Here is a 9148-nt window from a genome sequence, read left to right on the forward strand (position 1 = left end):
GGAATTTCATTTTGCCGTTGCACGATGCAGACACGAGGGAGGGGAAAAGGTAAAGGACAGAAGGACAGGAGAGGGAAAGATATAGGGGAGAGAGAGGTGAGGAGGTAAGGAAAAAGAAGGGGAGAAGGAAGGCAGGAGGGGTAGGAGTACACAGTAGGAAAAAGGAGCAGAGGGAAGGCTATCGTAAGCAAAATCAATGAAAAGTAGGAAAGGGGGTGATAGAAGGAGTGGAAGAAGGGAGGAGTGGAGATAAGGAAAATAAAGATATAATATCTGGGGAGATTCAGGAAAGAAGAAGTAAGAATGTAGGGAAGAAAAGAAAGGAAGTGAATATCAGGGGAGGATGGAGGGAAAACAGAGCAAAGGAAGAAGGCTTGGGAGCAAAAGAGAGAAAAATGGAGAAATAACGTAATGGGAAAAGAAAAGGGGGGGACGTACAAAGAGAAAGGTACAACATAAATTTGAAGGATGTAGAGTTGGAGGAAAGAAAGCAAAGGAGGAACAACAGAGGTGAGGGATGGGGCAAAGAAGAGCATAAAGGAAGCAGGGAAGAAGGGGTGGAACAAGGTGAAGGAAAAAGGTAAGAGAGGGTAAGCAAGATATCACTTTCTACTGTACCTCATGCCTGAACCTACCTATCCTTCCCCTGTATTTCTCCTCTTTTCAACACTTTCTTCCTAGTATCTGCCTCTTCCTTTCTTTTCCTCTCTTTTTTGCTCCTTAAAGTCCTTCCTACCTCGTAAATTTTTCCTTGCTCCTCGACCTCTTTCGGGTCTGCCTTCCCCAAGCGTCTCCTTCTTATCCCCACTCCCTTCACCTCTTTCCTGAATATCCCTAATCTTCCCCTCCTTATTTTCTCCTTCCCTTTTCACTCACACTGACTTACCTTTCCTTCTTATTTCACATTCATCCTTTGTTTGCACTTTTCCTCCATTCCCTCGTCCTTTTTCTTAATTTTCCTCCATCCCTTACCATTCCCCCCTCTGCCTCCCCTGACATATCCTTCCTTTCTGTCCTTCATTCCAACCTTTTTCCTGAATCTCCGTAATCTTCCCCTCCTTACAGGTATTTCCCCCTTTCCCTTTTCCCCACACTTAATTCCCTTCCTTCTTATTTCCCCGCTGTCTCCCCTGACATCTCTTTCCTTTCTGGCCTTTCTTTTAACCGCTTTCCTGAACCTGCTTGCATCCAAAAGTAGGATGTAATGGAATGGAGGGATGGCATCCTTCAGTTGGCCACCATGCTGTCATGCCTCATCTCAGGACCATCACTGTGGAATGATGGGTACGCAGTGTTGCTGATCCACATGGAAGCAAATGTTATGCTAAAGTGATTGGCTCCCATCAGGCTCTAAAGCTGCAATGATGCTAGGAAACAAAAAAGAGGAAGAACAAGCCCATCTCCGTCCTCCCCTCCCCTAATTTGCATTGCATGCTGAAATGCATGAACCAGGCCCATTAACCGAGGGGCCGTGCTGTGTTTTGGTTGTAAGCGAGGGGAGGGGGGCTGTCATATCTTTTGATTTGCTTGATATGAAAACAGTGGTGGTTTGCAATCAATGGAACCTGTGGTTTATTTGGGGTGAAATGAGATTTTTTATTGGGATGTTTGCATCTCGATGCAATTTGCCAGCTTTATTGTGGCCGACCCCGGGAGCATCATCGCTTGATTTTACAGTAAATTTGTCATGGGGGCAAGTACAAGAGCTGAAAGTGAATATGGTTATTTATTTACATGCACACAAACAGGCACACTTTGTTAGACGCCTCTGATGATTGTTGGAATGCAGATCCCAGCTGGCTATATGTGCTGGAGCCTGGTGTGAAGGCAGCCTATCAGAATGATTAGGCAGAGGGAGGGAAGGCCTAGCAGCTGCTCTGCATGTCACTGCAATGGGAAATATCATTTGGGATCCTGAAGACACCCCAAAGGTTTTTCCCAGTTTAGGTTCGTGAGTCAACTTAAATGTGTTTTGGAAAAGCAATGCTAAGCAGTTATGTCTTAACAATTTTGATTTGGCTTTGGAACAAAATACTTTTTGGAGTATATTCCTCTTTCTACACCTTAGAGTTTATTAAAAAGACTTAAGCCTATACCGATCAAAGTATTTTATTCTAACTAGCCATTGCTTTACAAAATGAATTCACATGTTGTGATAGAATGTGCAGTGGATGCAGTTGTTGGTTTTGGCTCGTCTCACTCATGTCAACATCATGAAAGCAGACAGACAGAGGGCAAAGTGAATTTCCGTTTTTCTTGTGCAGACGTTAGCTGTAGCTAGCTAGCAGTATACTGTATGCACTGTGTATTTATTGAGAGTGTGTGTGTGAGTGTGTGTGTGTTAGGGCTGCACAATACATAGTTTGTTTGTACACTTTAATATCTGTTTGTTCATTGCTAATCATGTGTAAAAAGTGAACCACACAACATGGCTCACAGGTATTTTCTGTCATGGCTGGACAGATACAGCGCTCTGAGATTTGTACCCATCCATTAGTGATCTGCATTCAATTAGCACGTGGATACATATTACACCACCAACCAGGCTTGTACCGGACCACTCATCCTCCAGCATTGATTAATGAATCCACAACATAGCACAGCCGCTGTATTGTATGCATGTTTGCGTTTATTATAACCGTTTCTGTGTAAAAACTCTTTACACTCTCATCCACATTTACACACCCCACATGTCCAATCCATTTTTTGGCTAATCGCTATCTATTCCTGTTACCAATGCCAATGCCTGGACTTGTTTCCAATTATATTAGGTATATATCACACATCCAATCTTCACTGGTTACCTGCAGAGAGAAGAAAGGAGCACATAGGAGGAGGAGGAGGAGGAGGAGGGTGAAGGTACAGCAGGGAGCGGTATATAGAGGGAGGGAGGTGAAGAGGCTGGCTATTTTTCACCAGGGTCCATGGTGAAGTTGTCAGGCGGGAGTGTATGTGAGGCCGCCAGATGATAATGTGGCATGACACTTCTGAAATGAGAGCCGGGTTGCCATGGCAAAAAGCGGGGAGGGACAGTCTCTCCAGGGGCCCAAATAAAACAAGCTGTAAATGATGTTTGATTAGGATTTAGATCATGGACATGTTCAGGATGGCCTTTTTGCTCTGTTTGTCTCTAAACACCACCGTGTGTGTGTGTGTTTATGTGTGTGTTTTTGTGTGTGTGCATGCATGTGTGCTGCTTGGGGTTATACCCACATATCTGGTGAAATAGAAGGTTTGTGCTGTCTTTTTGTCAAATCAGCTTCGGACCAATTGCCTTCATTCACTTTTGAAATGATGACATGCATGTAGTTTGATTAGACAGGCACACGTTTATGATGTTTACCTAGTTTACCGATCCCAGTTTTTTTCAACTGCTTGCCAACATTTTCCAAACTATGTATCCCTTTTTAAAAACTACAAACAATTCCCAAAATTGCACACACAAAATGCTAAAAAATGCCTTCAAAATGAAACACTCAAAATGCCATAAACAAAAATCCTTTTTTCTAGTATCACATTTTTGGATAAACCATTTACTGATCATAAGCTCTTTCATTTTTGAATAAACCATTTGCAGATCATAAGCTCTTTCTTTCATAGGCTTATATCTACATTTGTAGAGAGGGGTTGAAAAGTACAGTGTAAACACCAATGCAACATTAAAACATTAAATATGTATTTAGCATAACATTACCGTTGTAACAGTAGCCTAAAGTCAGTCTGGTACACAATATTTAAAAGATTAAGTTTACGGTATTGTGTGCCTGTGTATGTGTAGGTGTGTGTGTTTCTGTGTGTGTGTGTGTGTGTTTGTATAGGGTGTGGGTGGGGATGTGATCAGTCCCCCTGATCTCATCAGAGATAGCACTCCTTCCTTCTCCTCTTCTTCCTTGTTCTTTTACCCCTCCACTCGTCCTTGTTGTCGTCCCCTTCCTCTCCCTCCACCTCACCTTGCTCTCTGTTAAAAGTTTTCATCTGTTGTTCAAAAGAGGTAATCTGACCTTTGACCTATGTGCAAGCTTATACTAAAGCAGTGATTGGTTAATGATCAGTTAAGCATTAAGTATTTGCACATGTAAGGAGAGGGTGTGTGACCTTGTGAAAAAGTGTAGCATTTTGATTGGTTGTGTTTGGAAAAGGAAAGCAAGTCACCACCTGATGGTTTTTTTAGAGGGAGAACTATGTGTACTGTTTGGAAAAAAGTGTTTCATGCGATTGAAAACTGAGTGAAATAGCTCATGGTTTTGGAGATGTTGTGTGTAGTTTGGCTCTTTGAGTGAGAGGTTTCAAAAATTGTGTGACATAAAAATACTTTGTGCGTAAGCAGTTGTAAACACATGTAATAGATTTCAGTGTCCTGATATCGTAGAGTTTCAGTTTGGACAGAAATAGAATTTGTCAGACAATAGTAAAAACAAACTGCATCCGTGTCAGCAATGACCGTCAACACCCTGTCAGAGAAATTGCGAGGCTGGACCCAAATGCAGAGTTGAGAATTCATTTAACAAAACAACAACAGAAAGTGTCCAGAGGTTGGCAGGCAAAACTTACAACAAAAGCAATCCAAAAGGCAAGGTGGCCAGGAAGCAAGACCACAAGAACAGGACACGGAACACAAGACGAATACATCCACCAACAAGACAAGCTCAACTATTGATATTGTTTAGTGAACTCATTAAAGCTATAGTGCGTAACCTTTTGATATTAATGAATGTAATATCATACATTCAAGGTGTGGCCAAATAAGTTGATTCAAAGATAATTAAGACTAGCTCCACATAACTCTCTCAGTATATCTCAGTATGGCTATGTTCAGAAGATGTTGTCATCCGGCCACTTTCCCACGCAAAAACTTGAGTGACGATAACGACCTCTACTGAAGAGTCCATCGTGTTTTTTTTGGCTAGCAACTAGCAACTGTGTGGAGGAGGGGTGGGGCTTAGTGTGCAATCACGGAAGGCTTGTATCATGTGGACGTGCCGACAGTGTTGTTGTCATTAATTAGAATTCCTTATGGGGGAGACAAAAACTATGCACTATAGCTTTACCTCTCCATGCCTTAATGTAGGCCCAGCTAGGCTATCATATAGGCTAGATTCTGGATTTCCTGCATTTCATTTTCATTCTTATGGACCTATTGACCTATTGTCTGTTCGGTTCATGGACAGTATACTACAGTACATACTGTATGCAAACTGGAAATACATGACCACTTCAAATGATACCTTTGAACCTTTAGTGCCTTTTGGTTCTCTTTTAATTTGCTGTCACACAAAATTAGATTATGTTAAACACTGAACATGAAGGCATAAGTGTATAAGTGTTGTTATGGTTTTTACATTTCATTTTTGTAAGGTAACAAAGTGCATATACTGCTTAACTGCATATGTTGGATAAATTAAATACACAGTGACATTAAGTTTATCAGAATCAAAAATGCAAGAAATGTCATCAACGTGAATAGTAAAATCCCCAACCACTTTATCCAACCTAATAATACATGATAAAAAAATCTCTGAATTCAGACAAAAAATAACTCCTGGCTTGAACCAGGAGGCCGGTAAAATAAGATACAATAAAAGGTCTAAATAAAAAGTCTGTTTGGGAGAGAACTGAGAATGTGTACTTGCCAAAGCTGGGCTATAGGGGGAGTTAACCCCGTTAACATAGTCCTGAGAGAAAGAGGTGGTAGTGAAAGAAGAAGACTCTGCTGGGGGTGTGTGCATATGTTACCTGATAGCATTAAGCTCCCCAGCTTGTTTAGTTGGACACCCTCGTTCCTGTAAAAGGAGGAGAAGTCCAAAACAGGTTAAAATTGTCAATGAGTTATGGGCACAGCAGGTGGACTGGAGCCAGGTGTTCAGGCTGAGCAGTCAGCTGAAGGGTTCTGCGTCACGGGACACCACAGGGGACCCCAGATAAACACAGATAAACACAGATAAACACAGATGTTACACAGCTTTAACACAACAAACGTCTAGTAACCATGCTTGCAACGTAGATCACAGACAATGTATATGCAGTGGTGGATTATAACAAAGTACAAATACTTAGTTACTGTACTTAAGCAAATTTTTCACGTATCTGTACTTTACTTAAGTACAATGAATAGTGTTTATAACCCTTTTGATTTTTATTTAGTTGCATTTTGAAGCAATTATCTATAGTTTGTTATACTCTACATTTCTACAACCTTCCGTTACATTTCCGGATGAGTTTTTGCCCCTGCCAAAACATCTTCCTGACCGTCACACTTTTGTCTCACCAGTTAAGTTTGGTTGCGCTGCTACCAAAGATTCTAGAAAGCTAATCCTTGACCCAATCGGAGCCCTACTCTGGACCCTTCATCAATTCTAGATTCTTGATCTGAAAGAAGCAGAGGGAACTGGAAACAATGGGACATAATATCAAATGAGTAAAATGTTATCTACACAAATGTTTTGTTTGTGTAGATAACAAATGTTTTGTCGGCAACTTTAGCTGACAGTTGTTTTGCTTGGGATTTTTGTTTGATACTTGAGAAGTTTTGTTTGGAATTAAAGAAACAAAAATAATCCCACATGGAAACCCTGAATATTATGCTAAACTATAAGGACCCTACAATATAGTTTAGAATCATGGTTTTTCTTTACTTTTACTTTAACTTCTAAAAATTAAGTATATTTAATATCAGAAAATTACTTTTAATACTTAAGTACAGTAAACAACATTTTCTAGCAACATACTTGTAGTTTTACTCAAGAATTGCTTCCAAGTACTTTACACAAGACTAGACATTTCATTGCAGGAAAAGCACAGGTGTATCTAACAACATGAGTGGTAGCCGGTTACTTTGGTTGCAAGTCTTTGTTGTGTCACAGTTTTGGTTTTCAGTTGTAAATCTTCCTGTTTTATTTTGTCAATTTGTTCCCACTGTGTAAAGGTTTTCTCTGTTTTTTATGGTTGTGTTTCACTCATGTTCATTCCGTGTTCTCTGTTTTCTTTTCCGAGTTCCATTCTCACGCTTTAGTTTCCAGTTTTTTTTTGTAGTCTCTGTTTCTCCTTTGTCTTGTCTTGTTGTCGTGTATTTTTCCCGCTTCTGTGACTGTCTGCCCCTGTTCTGATGTGTTCCACCTGTTCATCGTCCCTCATGTCACCTGTCCCTTGTTACCATGGTGTCCATTCGTTGTGATTCCGTGTCTTGCCGTCCTTGTGGTTTTGCTTTTCAGAGTCTTCAGTTTTCTAAGTGTTTTGGGGATTTTGCGATGGGTATTTCTTTTGCCTGCCTGCTCAGGACAGCTTTTGTTGTGCACCTTTTATTTTAAGTAAACCTTCATTATTTTCATCCTTGTCTCTCCAATCTGTATTTTGGGTTCAAGCCTTCTATTTCCCAAGTTACGACTTTCAGGTTATACCAATGAAAAAGCAAGCTTGGTGTCACGGCCCTGGAACTAGACAGAGTCCAAGTATTATTAATGCTTCTCCTGCGATCATGTGTCAAAATGTCTACAGTGAAAAAGTCCCATTACAGTTCTTGTCAGACCGTTTTCACCCAGAAAACGGCCATATAGTTCAATATTGCCATTAACTTATAACGATCCATACTGGCCTGTTTACCTTTTTAGGTGGGGACCCCTAGTGGCTACGGGAGTCATTGCGGGGAAAAACAAGCAAATAAGGAAGGGGTGTCAAACTCACTTTCATAAAGGGCCACACTGGAAAATAAGAAAAACACCAAGGGCCAGAAATGTATAATTTGACATTCGGAAAAAGTCTAACATCTTTGACTGTATTGTTGCATGTTTCATATAGGGCTTTCACATACAACTTGGTCCTCATAAAGCTCTAAAAATGACAGCAAAAAAAGTTTCTTAGTCACACAATTAAGCAAAACAATGCATTTTGATAACATTTTCAATAGGCTCCCACACAGCCAACTCCCAGGAACCTGTTCCACAGCTTGAATATGAAAACTCACCAGTTGTGGGGGAATTTCTGATTCTCAAAGTTGCCAAATCTGACAAATGTGGCTTTAACTAACGCATAATTGCAGTTTGCAACATTTCACCGAATTTTTGGTGTGCGTATTGTAAAACTAAATTGATTTGCTGGTTGGTCAAAAGGGACGGATTTGGCCCGTTGGCCTTGAGTTTGACACCTGTGAGCAGGGATGTCAAACTCAACTTGACTAAGTGCCAAATTAAATAATAAGAATCACATAAAGGGCCACACATGTATAGTTTATTGACAAGCTTTTCTTTAAGTAAAAAAGTTTTTGACCGTATTGCATGTCTCATATGGTCTTTCACATACAATTTGGTCTGCATTAAGCCCTAAAAAAGTCAGCAAAGAAGTGCCTTAACCATCCCCGGATTTAGCGAATCAAGGTATCTTTGCAAAGTCAGAGGCTGTGTCTCAAATCGCTTCGTGCACTACGTACTGTCTTGCATAGTGCGTAAATTTTGACAGAGGAGTGTTGTCTCAAATCGCGCACTGCCATGTGCACTTACCGGAAATGACGATCACATTTCATCCCTTCTTCTGTATAATTGGGAATTTCGCCAAGGGGGTGGGGGGAGCATTCTAGTCTGCTATTGTTTTTCGTGATAAATAATTCCTGCTTTGTTTTTTGATACTTTAACAAAAATAAATGTGGTTTTTATTTGCTCCGTGTCACGCCAGGATGACGACAGCGACGCCGCCGTCATGCCGCCCACCCCCCCCATTAGCTGAAAACTGTACAAACTGTATTGTAATATTCCTTCTTGATACTGCACTATTTTAAACTAATTAATTATACCTATTCTTTGCAGTCCACTCTTTTATGTATATGCTTATGTTTATTCTCTAAAGATAAGTAACGTTAATATTCATTCATTCATAACGGTCATAACTGTTCATTTTAATGCTCAGCGGTTTCATGAGGACATCCGTGTGGCCCAGAGATAAGACTGTTGTTGTGAAGCATTTCCCTTACAACTTACTTAATAGACAAACACCATTACATATTTTATATAAGTTGTATTTTTGTTCTAAATTGTCTTCATACATGACTATACAATAGTGAAAGCAGAAGGAACAGAATTAGAACAAATAGACCCATTCCTTTATATTAATTATATTAATGTAATAATAATATAACATTATATTAATATAATAATAATATAAC

The 9148-nt window shown here is 40.1% G+C and overlaps 2 long non-coding RNA genes across 2 annotated transcripts in view; both read left to right on the forward strand.

The window, feature by feature from the left end:
* LOC117942351 overlaps positions 1-8360 on the forward strand; it is a 16312-nt gene extending 7952 nt beyond the window's left edge. Inside the window, exons 2-3 of the long non-coding RNA XR_004656110.1 lie at positions 86-96; positions 8192-8360. This is a non-coding gene — a long non-coding RNA (uncharacterized LOC117942351). The remainder of the gene's footprint in view (positions 1-85; positions 97-8191) is intronic.
* Positions 1-9148, forward strand: part of LOC117942353 — an 84566-nt gene that overhangs the window by 15144 nt on the left and 60274 nt on the right. The window lies entirely within an intron of this gene.

Source organism: Etheostoma cragini, chromosome 3 (assembly GCF_013103735.1).
Source record: "Etheostoma cragini isolate CJK2018 chromosome 3, CSU_Ecrag_1.0, whole genome shotgun sequence".
Taxonomy (NCBI): Eukaryota; Metazoa; Chordata; class Actinopteri; order Perciformes; family Percidae; genus Etheostoma; species Etheostoma cragini.